General features: G+C 35.9%; 1 pseudogene; it reads right to left on the bottom strand.

The window, feature by feature from the left end:
- Positions 1-8,107: 8,107 nt before the first annotated feature.
- On the bottom strand, positions 8,108-14,591 carry LOC131410397 (thioredoxin-dependent peroxide reductase, mitochondrial-like; annotated as a pseudogene).
- Between the last annotated feature and the right edge of the window lie 247 nt (positions 14,592-14,838).

Consider the following 14,838-nt stretch of genomic DNA (forward strand, 5'->3'; position numbering starts at 1 on the left):
GGCGTTCCACCACAGAGTTCAGTAGAAGACTGAGAAGGGGACTAAGATGAGAGGCAGGAACAAACGAGAGAGAATGGTGGCCTGGAGACCAAGAAAAAAGGAGTGACCAACGGTGTTGGGAAGTGGACTGATAATGGATGTTGGGATTTAGCAACATCAAAATCACTGGTGACCTTGATAAGACCAATTTGAGGAGTGTTGGGATAAAAATCTGACTGAAATGGATTCAAACCATTGAATGGTTTGAGTGGAAGAAGGGAAGTGGAGACAGCAAGCACAGACAATCTTTCTTTTGTTCCAGGCGGTGGATATGATTTGGAGAGGTAATCAACGTAGTTGGCAGACAAGCAGAAATGCTTGTCTGAGAGTTGAATCTGGATCATTTTTAATCATCTTGTCCTAAACTTTGGACAAATTTACATCCATTATTGGCCAGCCTGTCAGAGATAGTGTTTTTAATTTTTAATTTTCTTAATGGAGATATAATTGACATATAATATTGTATTACCTTTAGGTGTACAACATAATGATTTGATATATGTATATACTGCAAAATGATCACCACAATAAGTTTACTTAACATCCAGCATCACACAGTTACAAAAATTTTTTCTTGTGATGAGAACTTTTAAGATCTACTCTCTTAGCAACTTTTAAATATATAATACAGTATTATTAACTGTAGTCATCATGCTGTACATTACATCCCCAGAACTTATTAATCTCATAACTGGAAGTTTGTATCTTTTGACCCCCTTCACACGTTTCCCCCAGCCCCCCCCTCAAAACCCCACCTCTGGCAACCACCAATCTGTTCTCTGTTCTATGAGTTCAAGTTGTGTTTTTTTTAGATTCCACATATAAGTGAGATCATACCATATTTGTCTCTCTGTCCAGCTTATTTCACTTAGCATAATGCCCTCAGGGTCCATCTACGTTGTAACAAATGGCAAGATTTCATTCTTTTTTATGGTGAATAGTATTCCATTGTATATTTATACCACAATTTCTTTATCCATTCATCCACTGATGGACACTTAGGTTGTTCTCATGTCTTGGCTATTGTAAATAATGCTTCACTGAACATAGGGGTGCAGATATCTTTTCAAGATGGTGATTTCATTTCCTCTGGATAAATACCCAGAAGTGGGATTGCTGGATCAATCCCAGCAATATATGAAGTTCTTCATATATTTTGTATATTAACCTCTTATCAGATATATGATTTGCAAATACTTTTCTCCATTTGGTAGGTTGCCTTTTCATTTTGTTGATGGTTTCCTTTACCAAACAGAAGTTTTTTTAGTTTTATATAGTCCCACTTGTTTATTTTTACTTTTGTTGCCTTTGCTTTTGGGGCTAAATCCAAAAAATCATGGCCAAGACCAATGTCAAGGAGCTTACCCCCTATATTTCTTCTAGAAATTTTATAGTTTCATCTTACATTCAAGTCTAATCCATAGACAACTATTTAATAGATTTTTGCTTAAAAAAAAAAGAATAGGGGCCGGCCCAGTGGCGCAAGCAGTTAAGTGCACGCACCACTGCGGCAGCCCGGGGTTCGCCGGTTTGGATCCCGGGGCGTGCACCGACGCACCACTTGGCAAGCCATGCTGTGGCGGTGTCCCATGTAGAGTGGAGGAAGATGGGCATGGATGTTAGCCCACAGCCAGTCTTCCTCAGTAAAAAGAGGAGGATTGGCAGATGTTAGCTCAGGGCCAATCTTCCTCACAAAAAAAAAAAGAATAGAAAAATGTGATAGCAGATGAAAGACGATGTACCAATTACAAATTCTCCTTTAATTATGATATTTTAATGGACATGTGATAGTAATGATAGCCCCTTTCTCTCTCTTCCATTTACTGAGTCTGAAATGCACAAAGTAACTTGCTCAAAAAAAGTATTTTTTGAAACATAAATAAATATGACTGCACCAAAATCTTTTAGGAGATTCTTTACTAGTAGCAGCAATATTAATATAGAGAAATTAACATTAGTACAATGAACATTCTTATCCAATAATGACTACCTAGAAACTGACTCAGGTCCTTTAAATATTTCCATTTTTTTGTACTTTAGGCTTACTTTGCAATATATGTCATTATTATATTTGATGCATAATATTCATAAACTGAAAACTCCAAAATGCAGTTACTGTATATGAGTTGAATTTTACTAAGTATGCAGAGTTAATTTACCCAACAACTCTAAGTGAAAATTAAGTTGAATAGCAGCTCTAAACAGGAATATCACTAGCCACAAATTTGTACAGTATTTTTTACATGGTACTTAGTGAATTCACAAAGCTGGACTTTTTAATGTAATGAGTTAGTATCGAAGCAAAAAGTTGTAGAAGAGAAAGAGGAATTCAGACTAGAAAATTTAAATGGTATATGCATAGAATGGAAATAGGCCAATTGTTCTCTTCTTATTTCTTTCACAAAATCCCAAATAAATCCAGTTCTAATGATATTCAATGGTGACCTACCACATTGTAACTAAAGACTTTCTTATGGTAATCTCCAATAAGGTTCAGCAAAGATTAATAATTGAGCAATTTGATAATAATAATTATTATACTCAATAATAATTGTTATACTGGCTCTGATGATAAAATCCTTTTATAGATGCTCAAAGCTTACTGAATTACGATATGAAACTTCAGTCTGGCGTGCCAAGCTTTGTACTTTGCAAACATTATGTGCTCCTGTCTTATTCAAACCATTCCATAGTAGCAACTCAATTTCCAGTGGCTGGTACCAATCACCCCAGTCAAGTAAACTTGTTTGTAAAATGTTTGGTTCAATATCACGAGAAGCACAAAGCAGACGTTTGGAAATCTCAGCCTCCAGTTTTATGAAACCATTGTTGTATCTCCTGGTGGAAGCACTCCTTCCTCAGGAACTTTCACTTTTGAACCTAGAAAAGCCCAAAACTGCAGCTAAGGGAAGCAAACATTTGCTAGTAGACCACTAGGAAGAATTGTGAGAGGAGCCATAGAGATAGTCATTCTGATATAAATATTTACGGTGATTAATACCTTACTGACATAATATTATAACTGCTGTGTTCTAATCAAACAAGTAATTTTTTAATTAATAATTAAATTTTTGGAGAAATAAGTGCATTTCTCCCATATAATAAATTAAATATTTAAATGGTGCGTGAAGCAATTAAAACTAAGGTATTCAACAAGCAACTTTTCCGATGCCACAACCTCAAATCCTTTCAGGAATGAGGCAGAGCATAAAAAATACATAAAACTAAATACTAGATACTATGACATTTTGCTGTAAGACTTGAGGCATAGGACAAGGATAAAATACAGATTATTAGCTTTCCATATAACAAAAATATGCTTCACATAAGCTTACACTCAGAGAATATGATTTAACTGGGAAATAATTGGAGAATAAAACATTTGTTGCAGCTTCATAATTGCCTAAAAGTTTGTTACGCATTTTTTCTGCTTTGGAAAAGTTGGCTTGAAATTTTAAAAAAGCAATATTTATAAATAATTTCTTTATCAAAATATTTTTTTTTTAATTTTATTTATTTTTCCCCCAAAGCCCCAGTAGACAGTTGTATGTCATAGCTGCACATCCTTCTAGTTGCTGTATGTGGGACGCGGCCTCAGCCTGGCTGGACAAGCAGTGCATCGGTGCACTCCCGGATCCGAATGCAGGCCGCTAGCAGCGGAACTCGTGCACTTAACCGCTAAGCCACAGGGCCGGCCCTATCAAAATATTTTAAGGCAGCTAATTCTTCAGGAAATAAAACATGGTCCACTGACAGAATAAATTAATGCTTCATTTTCCCTAGAAAGTATCTCACACCTGTTTCTAATATTTGTTCCTTTGGAATAATTCCATGCACTTGGTTCACTAATTTCTCCTTTTTAGGTCTGCCTAGACTAAAAGAATGGAGCATAACTACTAAACCCAGGTGGTCTAAAAATCTTCATTACTGTTGAATTGTGGTTGACCCTAGTGGGTAAGTGGTAATGTGATGTTTAACAAAACACACCACTTTCTTTAAAGAAATCGCATAGACCCCGCAGCCCTGTTTTCTCCGTTCATGGAGTTGCCTAATGAGATGGATAAATGAATTTGGCTTCTTCAAGGAAAATGATGCAGCAACTTTCAACACAAACATGAGTTGTTATGCCCCAAAAAAGCAGGTGGGGATAAATCTCTTTTTGTGGTTTTGAAATCCAACTAAAGACAACCTGAATAAAAGTGCTGGATATCTGAACGAATTTATCCCTATAATTTGATGGAGGTTTATTTCCATCTCTGTAGTGAATTTTTCCATTTGATTGAAAGCCATGGACACACAAATAAATGATCTTGGATTCGTGCAAGCACGCATGCAAAAAATATTTATTCAGTGTTTATTCTGAAAGATAGAATCCCTGCCGTTATAAAGACCACAGTCTAGTAAGGAAGTCAGCTGAAACCACTAAAGGAGTACGGTAAGTGTTAGAGTAGACTTTACTACTGAAACTCAAGAAGGGAGGTCTAAATCAGAAATCTGGGAGGAGAAATGCAATTCAGAGATGATGTTCCAGGGGATTTAACGTAAGCTGAGCCTTGGGACCAGTAGGAACTAGTCAAGTACAGAAATGGAGAGAGTTTTCCCTGGTGAAGATAACAGCTAGAAGGTCAAAAACAGTGATTGTGTTCAGGGAATGTCAGGCAGTTTTATGGGGCTGGTATATGGGTTATTTATGGAGGAGATAGGAAATGACATTAGGTGGGTGATTGTGAAGTCATGATACCTACACTTGGTTGTTTGGATTTTACCTAGAAGTCTAGGTAGCCGTTGAAGGATTTTAAGCTATAAAGTGATGATTACATATGCATTTTAGACAGAAACTTCCAGCAGCGTAGCATTGATTGACAAAGTGGTAAGCTATAAAGAGATATGATTACATATACATTTTAGACAGAACTTTCTAGCAGCCTGGCATTGATTGGCAGAGTGTCAGGTTGCATATAGGACAGATATGGAATAAGAACTGTTAATAAGGTAGTAGTGGAAATAAAAAGAAAGATATGAATTCATGAAATATACAAGGGGAGGTCCAAAGGATTTTGATAGGATAATATATAGGTTTCCAAGTGAATAACATAACAAAGTATATCACTCTGCTAGGGCTGCCATAACAAAGTACCACATTTTAGGTGTTAAACAACACAAATTCATTTCTCACAGTTCTAGAGACTGGAAGTCCAAGATCAAAGTGTCAGCAGGTTTGGTTTCTCCTGAGGCCTCTTTGATTGGCTTGCAGACAGTCACCTTCTCCCTGTGTCTTCACATGGTCTTTTCTCTGTTTGCACACATCCTTGGTGTCTTTTCCTCCTCTTATAAGGACACCAGTCCTGTTGGATTAGGGCCCCACCTTTATGATTTCAGTTAATCTTAATTATCTCCTTAATGGTCCTATCTCCAAATACAGTCACCTTGGGTGTTAGGCCCTCAACCTAGGAATTTTGGAGGGGATGCAATACAGTCCATACCACGAGATAAGGACTGTTGTTCTCAAACTTGAGAGAGTATGAATCACATGATTAGATTTCTGGGAATATGGAGATGAAGATCACCTGGCTCTAAAACCTTGATGAAATCCTCCACATCTTTTCCCCATCCAGATAACTAGATATGATTTTGAGAATCTAGAGTGCAGAATCATAGGAGGAGGGAGCCTGAGTTCCTGGATAAATCAGGGAGTAGAGCCTTTGTTTTTCTGCACTGGACTGTGATGGGAGCAAGCGGGGAGACTTTTTCTTAATATGTTTATTTTTTATTATGTACTTTACACTGAAGACTTCAAAGAAGAAAATAATTACAATAATTTCAAAATGTAATCCCTAGATTCAATAAATATCCTTTATAATTATACCCAATCAATATCTAAAAATGTGTTAAGAGACTAAGTCATCTAACTTAAAATAAGTAATAAACTATAATAAATAAATATAGTATAATAAATAAAATAAGTAAAATAACTGTATAAACTATAAATCTCAGAGCTGAGGATCATGTATGATCATTTAAGTCACTTTGCCACTGTAAGTGTTTTTTAAAAACACAATTCACATTTGTTCCCATCACATATACAGCCATTGCAAGAGTTAAATTAGACCATTGATGCTAACAACTTAAAATTATGATCTTTGTTACCTTAAAAAAAATTTCAGTTTAACACAAAGAAATTTAAGAAGAAAATTTCAAGACTCTTGATCAGAAGCTTTCAACATTTGTTATATTAATTTGGTGTACACAAAGGTTCAAGTAAGGTTAAGAAAGAAAAGTGTTTTATTTTCCTATTAAAGACATGATCCAAGAAGTAGGCAAGAGAGCTAGGAATGCTATGGAAATTAGCTAGCCATCAAGATGTTACCAATAGAAGACTCCTTATATCAGCAACTAACCAAGTTTAAAAAGCCCTAGCAATGTTACAAAAACAAAACTTTTTTTTTCTAGTGAGATTTTTATTGAGATTGCATCAAATTTGTAGATTAGTTTAGGAAAAACTTGCATCTTTACACAATTGAGACTTTCTGCCTACTTACTAAGTCTCCTTTCATATGCTTTACTAGTTTTAGAATTTTCTTTATATATTTTCTGCACATTTCTTATTGAGTTTATTTTTTTATTTTTTTATTTTTTTTTTTGTTTATTGCAGTAACATTGGCTTATAACATTGTATAAATTTCAGGTGTACATCATTATACTTCTATTTCTGCATAGATTACATCATGTTCACCACCCAAATACTAATTACAACCCATCACCACACACATGTGCCAAATTATCCCTTTCACCCTCCTCCCTCCCCCCTTCCCCTCTGGTAACCACCAATCCCATCTCTGTCTCTATGTGTTTGTTTATTGTTGTTATTATCTACTACTTAATGAAGGAAATCATACGGTATTTGACCTTCTCCCTCTGACTTATTTCACTTTGCACAATACCCTCAATGTCCATCCATGTTGTCACAAATGGCTGGATTTCATCGTTTCTTATGGCTGAGTAGTATTCCATTGTGTATATATACCACATCTTCTTTATCCATTTGTCCCTTGATGGGCACTTAGGTTGCTTCCAAGTCTTGGCTATTGTGAATAACGCTGCAATGAACACAGGGGTGCATGTATCTTTATGCATTGGTGTTTTCAAGTTCTTTGGATAAATACCCAACAGTGGAATAGCTGGATCATATGGTAGTTCTATCCTTGATTTTTTGAGGAATCTCCATACTGTTTTCCATAGTGGCTGCACCAGTTTGCACTCCCACCAGCAGTGTATGAGAGTTCCCTTCTCTCCACATCCTCTCCAACACATGTTGTTTCCTGTCTTGTTAATTATAGCCATTCTGATAGGCGTGAGGTGATATCTCATTGTAGTTTTGATTTGCATTTCCCTGATAGTTAATGATTTTGAACATCTTTTCATGTGTCTGTTGGCCATCTGTATATCTTCTTTGGAGAAATGTCTGTTCAGGTCTTTTGCCCATTTTTTAATTGGGTTGTTAGTTTTTTTTTTGTTGTTGAGATGCATGAGTTCTTTATATATTTTGGAGATTAAGCCCTTATCAGATGTATGGTTTGCAAATATCTTCTCCCAGTTGTTAGGTTGTCTTTTCGTTTTGTTGATGGTTTCCTTTGCTGTGCAGAAGCTTTTTAGTTTGATGTAGTCTCATTTGTTTATTTTTTCTATTGTTTCTCTTGCCTGGTCAGACATGGTGCTTGAAAATATGTTGCTAAGACCGATGTCAAAGAGTGTACTGCCTATGTTTTCTTCTAGAAGTTTCATGGTTTCAGGTCTTACATTCAAGTCTTTAATCCATTTGGAGTTACTTTTTGTGTATGGTGCAAGGTAAGGGTCTACTTTCATTTTTTCGCATGTGGCTATCCAGTTTTCCCAACACCACTTGTTGAAGAGACTTTCTTTTCTCCATCAAAACATTTAAAGTAATATTTATGAATACAAGCATAATTCACTTTTTGCCATCTATAAAAATTATTTTTGAAATGATAAATGTGAGTTCTACCTGTTGTTCTTTTCTGACGTGAGAAGCTGCAGGTTCACATGGAATGATCTACTGATTTACCTTCTCTAAATATTCTTGGAAAGCAGTTAGATTTGGCTTGATTGTAGGAGAATCTGATGTCCAGTTTACAGGATAGACTTCTCCATGGGCCCCCACGAACTGGAATGCTTTGTTTTGGCTTGGGAGATTGTTGACACTCAAATCCTTGATGACTCCATTGGGGTCAATCATGAAGAGACCACTTAGTGCAAGACCTCTCAGTGGCAGCACACTATAGTCTCAGGAAACTTGTTTAGTTAAATCTGATGAGAGTGCAATGTTCTTGTGGCCCAAACTGTCTTTCTTCCTTTGTGTATTTATCCAGGCAAGATTGTTAAAGTCGGAATCCACCAAAATTGCAACAACTTCACAGTTCACATCATAAAATTCATTCACTTTATCACTAAAAGCAACAATTTCTGTAGGATACACAATGGTGAAATCCAAAGGATAAAAGAAAACCACCAAATATTTCTCCTTAAAGTCATAAAAGCTTAGTTGTTTGAACTCTCCATTGACATCAGTTTTACCCCATAAATAGGGTGCATGCTGGGTGACAGCAGGAACATAGTATGAGGAACTGGTGCTGAAGGCAACTTTTGCTTGACCAGGAACAGATCACTATATGTCTGTCATGCACTTTCTTCCAGAAGTATCAGGCCTAAGGGCTGCAGAGGCAGAAATGCTCCCAAGAACTGACACTCACTAGTCACAACCAAGACCCAGAGTGTTTCGCACAGAGCCACTGTCTTTTCTGCAACCGGAGAAGAAGATGAGACATTTTTATTGAGTTAAGCTACTTGAATTTTGGGGTTGTTTGAACACTGAAATTAACATATCTTGAACAATACAAATTAAAAATCTTACTTTAGCAAAAATATTTTATTAATACATTATATAAATCTTTGTGAATACTATTAGGGAAACTATGATAAAATTTAAATATTTTAAATATATTTTTAACATTGGTTTCAAGCACTAGGACTAATTTTCATACTATAACCAAAATACATTAATTGAGGAACATGAATATCCAGATATATTAGACAATGGAGTGATTACTCCGTTCTGCTACAAATACAAAATTGTATATACCCCTCTACCCACAGGAGTTAAGATTTCAGTTTCCCATATTCAGCATCAACAAATGTCAAAATAGGGGGCCGGCTCCTTGGCTTAGCAGTTAAGTGCGCACGCTCTGCTACTGGCGACACAGGTTCAGATCCCGGGCGCGCACTGAGGCACCGCTGTCCGGCCATGCTGAGATGGCATCCCACATACAGCAACTAGAAGGAGGTGCCACTATGACATACAACTATCGACTAGGGCTTTGGGGAGAAAAAAGAGGAGGATTGGCAATAGATGTTAGTTCAGGGTCAGTCTTCCTCAGCAAAAAGAGGAAGATTAGCAAGGCTGGTAACTCAGGGCTGATCTTCCTCACAAAAAAAAAAAAAAGTCAAAATAATAGCATTTTAGCTAAAGTGATCCCCAAGGGTATATGAATTTGTATAATGAGGAAGTGCTTTGACTTTGAAATTAATTAAGAGAGTTGTAAAATTTGTGGGGTTTTTTTTTTTTTTTTTTTTTGGTTTGCTAAGATGTTTATAAGTCTTAGGTTTCTAAGTCAATGATGAAAATGATATACCATCTTATATTCCAGGTTGTATAAAAATTATGATCAATTTTTTGTAACCCTTAGGAATTTTTCATAGATAAGAAAAACAGTAAGTTTTTGAGGAACTTATTCTTTCATTCACTCATTCATTCATGTAATTGAAGAGTTTAAAAAATGTTAATTGAGCACCTACAATGGGCTAGTCACTGTGTTAGCCTTTGTGTATAAAAAATTTTTTTAATGTAAAATGTTACTCAACGTATCAAAATTTGTGAGATGCAGCAAAAGCAGTGCTTAGAGGGAAATTTATAGCATTAAATGCATATACTATAAAAGAAGAAAGATATAAACACAATAATCTAATGTCTCAGAATAGGAAACTAGAAAAGGAAGAGCAAATTAAACACAAAGTAAGCAAAAAAAAAGTGAAATAATAAAAATTAGAACAGAAATCAATGAAATTGAAAATAGGAAAGTAAGAGAAAAATCATTGAAACCAAAAGCCAGTTCTTTGAAAAGATCAATAAAATTGATAAAGCTCTAGCCAAGCAAAGAAAAAAAGAGAACACAAATTACTAACATCAGGAATGGAAATAGGGAACATCCGTACAGATCCCATGGACATTAAAAGGAAAATAAAGGAATACTATGAACAACTCTATGTCCACAAATTTGATAACCTAGGTGAAATGGACCAATTCCTTGAAAAGCACAATCTACCAAAACTCATGCAAGAAGAAATAAACCATGTAAATAAGTCTATATCTATTAAAGAAATTCAATCAAAAATTAATAACCATCCAAAACAGAAAGTACCAAACCCAGATGGGTTCACTGGTGAATTCTACCAAACATTTAAGGAAAAAATTATACCAATTCTTTGTGTGTGTGTGTGTGTGAGGAGGATCAGCCCTGAGCTAACATCCATGCTAATCTTCCTCTTTTTGCTGATGAAGACCGGCTCTGAGCTAACATCTATTGCCAATCCTCCTCCTTTTTTTCGCCAAAGCCCCCCAGTAGATAGTTGTATGTCATAGTTGCACATCCTCCTAGTTGCTGTATGTGGGACATGGCCTCAGCATGACCGGAGAAGCGGTGCGTCGCTGCATGCCAGGAATCCGAACCCGGGCCGCCAGTAGCAGAGCGCACGCACTTAACCGCCAAGCCACAGGGCCGGTCCCAATTCTTTACACACTTTTTCAGAGGATGGAAGCAGAGGGACTACTTTCTAAATCATTCTATCAGGCCAAGATTACCCTAATACCAAAACCAGGCAAAGGCATTACAAGAAAAGAATACTGTAGACCAATATCTCCCATGAACATAGATGTAAAAATCCTCAACAAAATATTAGAAACTTAGATCCAACAATGTATGCAAAGAATTATACACCATCACTAAATGGGAATTACCCCAGGTATGCAAGGTTGGTTCGACATTTGAAAATCAATAAATGTAAACCACCACCTTAACAGGCTAAAGAAGAAAAATCACATGATCATAAAAATAGATGCAAAAAAAGCATTTGACAAAATTCAAGACCCATTCATGGTAAAAACTAGGAATAGAGGTGACTTCCTCATGATGCTAAAGAACATCTACAGGAAATCTATAGCTAATATCACACTTGATGGTGAGAAACTCAAAACTTTACCACTAAGATCAGAAATAAGATAAGGATGTCACCTCTCATCACTCTTTTTCAACACTGTACTGGAATTCTAGCTAATGAAATAAGACAAGAAAGGGAAATTAAAAGTATACAGATTGGGAAGAAAGAAATAAAACCATCTTTGTTCGCAGATGAAATGATCATCTATGTAGAAAACTCAAAATAACAGAAAAGAAACTCCTGGGACTAATAAGCAATTGTAGCAAGGTTGCAGGATACAAGGTTCATATACAAAAGTCAATTATTGTCCTATATACTAGCAATGAGCAAGAAGAATTTGAAATTTAAAACACAATACCATTTATATTAGCACCAAAAGAAATGAAATACCTAGGTATAAATCTAACAAAATATGTACAAGATCTATATTAGAAAAACCACAAAACTCTGATGAACAAAATCAAAAAAGACCTAAATAAGTGGAGAGATATTCTGTATTCATGGAAAAGAAGACTCAATATTGTCAAGACATCAGTTCTTCCCAACTTGATCTATAGATTCAATGTAATCCCAAACAAAATCTCAGCAAGTTATTTTATGGATATCAACAAACTGAATCTAGAGTTTATACAGAGAGATACAAGATCCCAAATAGCCAATACAATATTCAAGAAGAACAAAGTTGAAGGACTGACACTACCCGACTTCAAGACTTGCCATAAAGCTATAGTAATCAAGACAGTATGTTATTGGTGAAAGAATAGACAAACAGATCAATAGAACAAAATAAAAATCCTAGAAATAGATCTCCATAAATAGTCAATTGATCTTTGACAAAGGAGCAAAGGCAACACAATGGAGAAAAGATAACCTTTCCAAAAATAGTGCTGGAACAACTATACATACACATGCAAAAAAAAATGAATCTAGACACAAGCCTTATACCCTTTACAAAAATTAACTCAAAATGGATCACAGACCTAAATGTAAAACACAAAACTATGAAATTCCTATAAGATAAGATGGAAGAAAATCTAGATGACCTTGGGTTTGGTGATGACTTTTTAGATACAACACCAGAGGCACAATCCATGAAAGAAATAATTGATAGCTGATCTTCATTAAAACTAAAAATTTCTTCTCTGTGGAAGACAGTGTCAAGAGAATGATACAACAAGCTACAGACGGAGAGAAAATACTTATAAAATACATATCTGATAAAGAAATGTTATTCAAAATATTCAAAGAACTCTCAAAGCTTAACAATAAGAAAACCAACTACCCAATTAAAAAATGGGCCAAACGCCTTAACAGACACCTCACCAAAGAAGATATACACATGGCAAATAAGATTTTTTTAATCTTTTTTTTTAATATGAAAAGATGCTCCACATCATATGTCATCAGGGAAATGCAAATTAAAACAACAGTGAGATGCCACTGCACACCTATTAGAATGGCCAATATCTAGAACACTGACAACATCAACAGCTAACAAGGATGTGGAGCAACGGAAACCCTCATTCATCACTGGTGGAATACAAAATGGTACAGCCACTTTGGAAGACAGTTTGTCAGTTTCTTACAAAACTAAACCTATTCTTACCACATGATCCTGCAGTTGTGTTCCCTGGTATTTGCCCAAAGGAGTTGAACACTTATGTCGACACAAAAACTGCACACAAATTTTTATAGCAGCTTTATTTATAATTGCCAAAACTTGGAAGCACCAAGATGTCCTTTAGTAGGTGAATGGATAAATATAAATGGTGGTACATCCAGATAAGGCATTATTATTCAGTGCTAAAAAGAAATGAGCTATCAAGCTGTGAAAAGACATGGAGGAAACTTAAATGCATTTTATTAAGTGAAAGAAACCAGTTTGAAAAGGCAACATACTGTGTGATTCCAACTATATGATGTTCTGGAAAAGGCAAAACTATGGAGATAGTAAAAAGATCAGTAGTTTCCGGGGGTCAAGGGGAAAGAGGGATGAATAGACAGAGTATAGAGGATTTTAGAGCAGTGAAATTACTCTGTGTGATTCTATAATGGTGGATACATGTCATATATATTTGTCCAAACCCTTAGAATGTACACCACTAATAGGGAACCATTATGGATTTTGGGTGATAGTGATGTATTGATGTAGGTTCATCAGTTGTAACAAATGTACCACCCTGGTAGAGGATGTCGATAATGGGGAGGCTGTGCATGGGCAGGGCCAGGGAGTATATGGGAAATCTCTGTACCTTCTGTTCAGTTCTGCTGTGAACCTAATACTGCTCTGAGAAATAAAGTCTATTAAAAAAAGCAAAATGTTGTTCCTGTTGTCTTTTGTTCTAAACAGTTATACTAGGAGAGCAAAACAACCAAACATATTCCTTTCTTAAAGAAGAAACATTGAGGATGCCAGCTGCTACATGCATTGTTCACCTTCAGAATATACACTATACTGTGATAAAATGTAAGGAATACTGTGCTACGTGTCACAAAAATTCTTCCAAATATTTCCAGATAATTTAGAATAATGGAGAAACACTTGATTCACTTCAAAAGATACTAAGACAAACTTGTGCTCAGTAAACTGTAAAAATACAGAGTTTCTTTTAAAAATTACGAAATTGACAAGAAAACATGGAAATTAGTGAAATAATACAATGTTGTACACAGAAGTTCCCCCATACATCCCTTCCTTCCTTATGTGGAGATAATATCAAGCAGTTAAACATTCCAAAAATGTTAAAGTGCTTGAGGCTTCAGTCTCATAAAAGCCTAGAATTTGTTGCCCTTCTAAGTGAAAGAGATTTCAGAGATCAATAGTGTCCCCCATCTCATCTTCTTTTTCCTCTTTATAGAAAAAGTAACTGAGCATGACAACTTGCTTAAAGCTACCCAAAGATAATGCAGAACTAAGACTAGAAACCCAAATTGTCTGCCTCCCAGCTCAAAACTCTTTCTGCCTAATTATGACTCCCTTTAGTAAAATTTTTTTAATGTTTTTTCTGCTTTATCATTCCTACAATTCTTACCTCAAATATTTATCTCAACACAGCGTTATCAAAAAGTAGTCAAATTTTACAGAAACATTATCCAAAAAATAACTCATAAGCTATAGCCTTGTTATTTAGTACTGTGTAACCTTTAACTCTTTTTTTTTTTTAATGATGGGCTTCCGAGGTTACTGTCTCCTTGGTCGCAGATGTCTTAGTACCAGTGACCTCCCGCCCCTCACCACACTCTGCTGGCTGCGTGATGGCCTCCATGACGCTCTCCTCCACACTGCCTCTGTCTTACCCGCAAAGGGCTTTAATGTTTGTTAGTAGAGAGCCTAATCCATCGGATCTTTTACTTTCAGAACCTTGCTCTACTGTGTGTACTGTAGGGAGAGCTTAGAAGGTCTGATGAAAGAGCCAACTTTTATAGTGTTCTTATTTGAGGACCCTGGAAAAGAGTGAGGATGATAAACAATGAAGCTACCCTAGGGCCACTGAGGGAAGGAAGAGATTCTTA

This window comes from Diceros bicornis, chromosome 9 (genome assembly GCF_020826845.1).
Source record: "Diceros bicornis minor isolate mBicDic1 chromosome 9, mDicBic1.mat.cur, whole genome shotgun sequence".
NCBI lineage: Eukaryota > Metazoa > Chordata > Mammalia > Perissodactyla > Rhinocerotidae > Diceros > Diceros bicornis.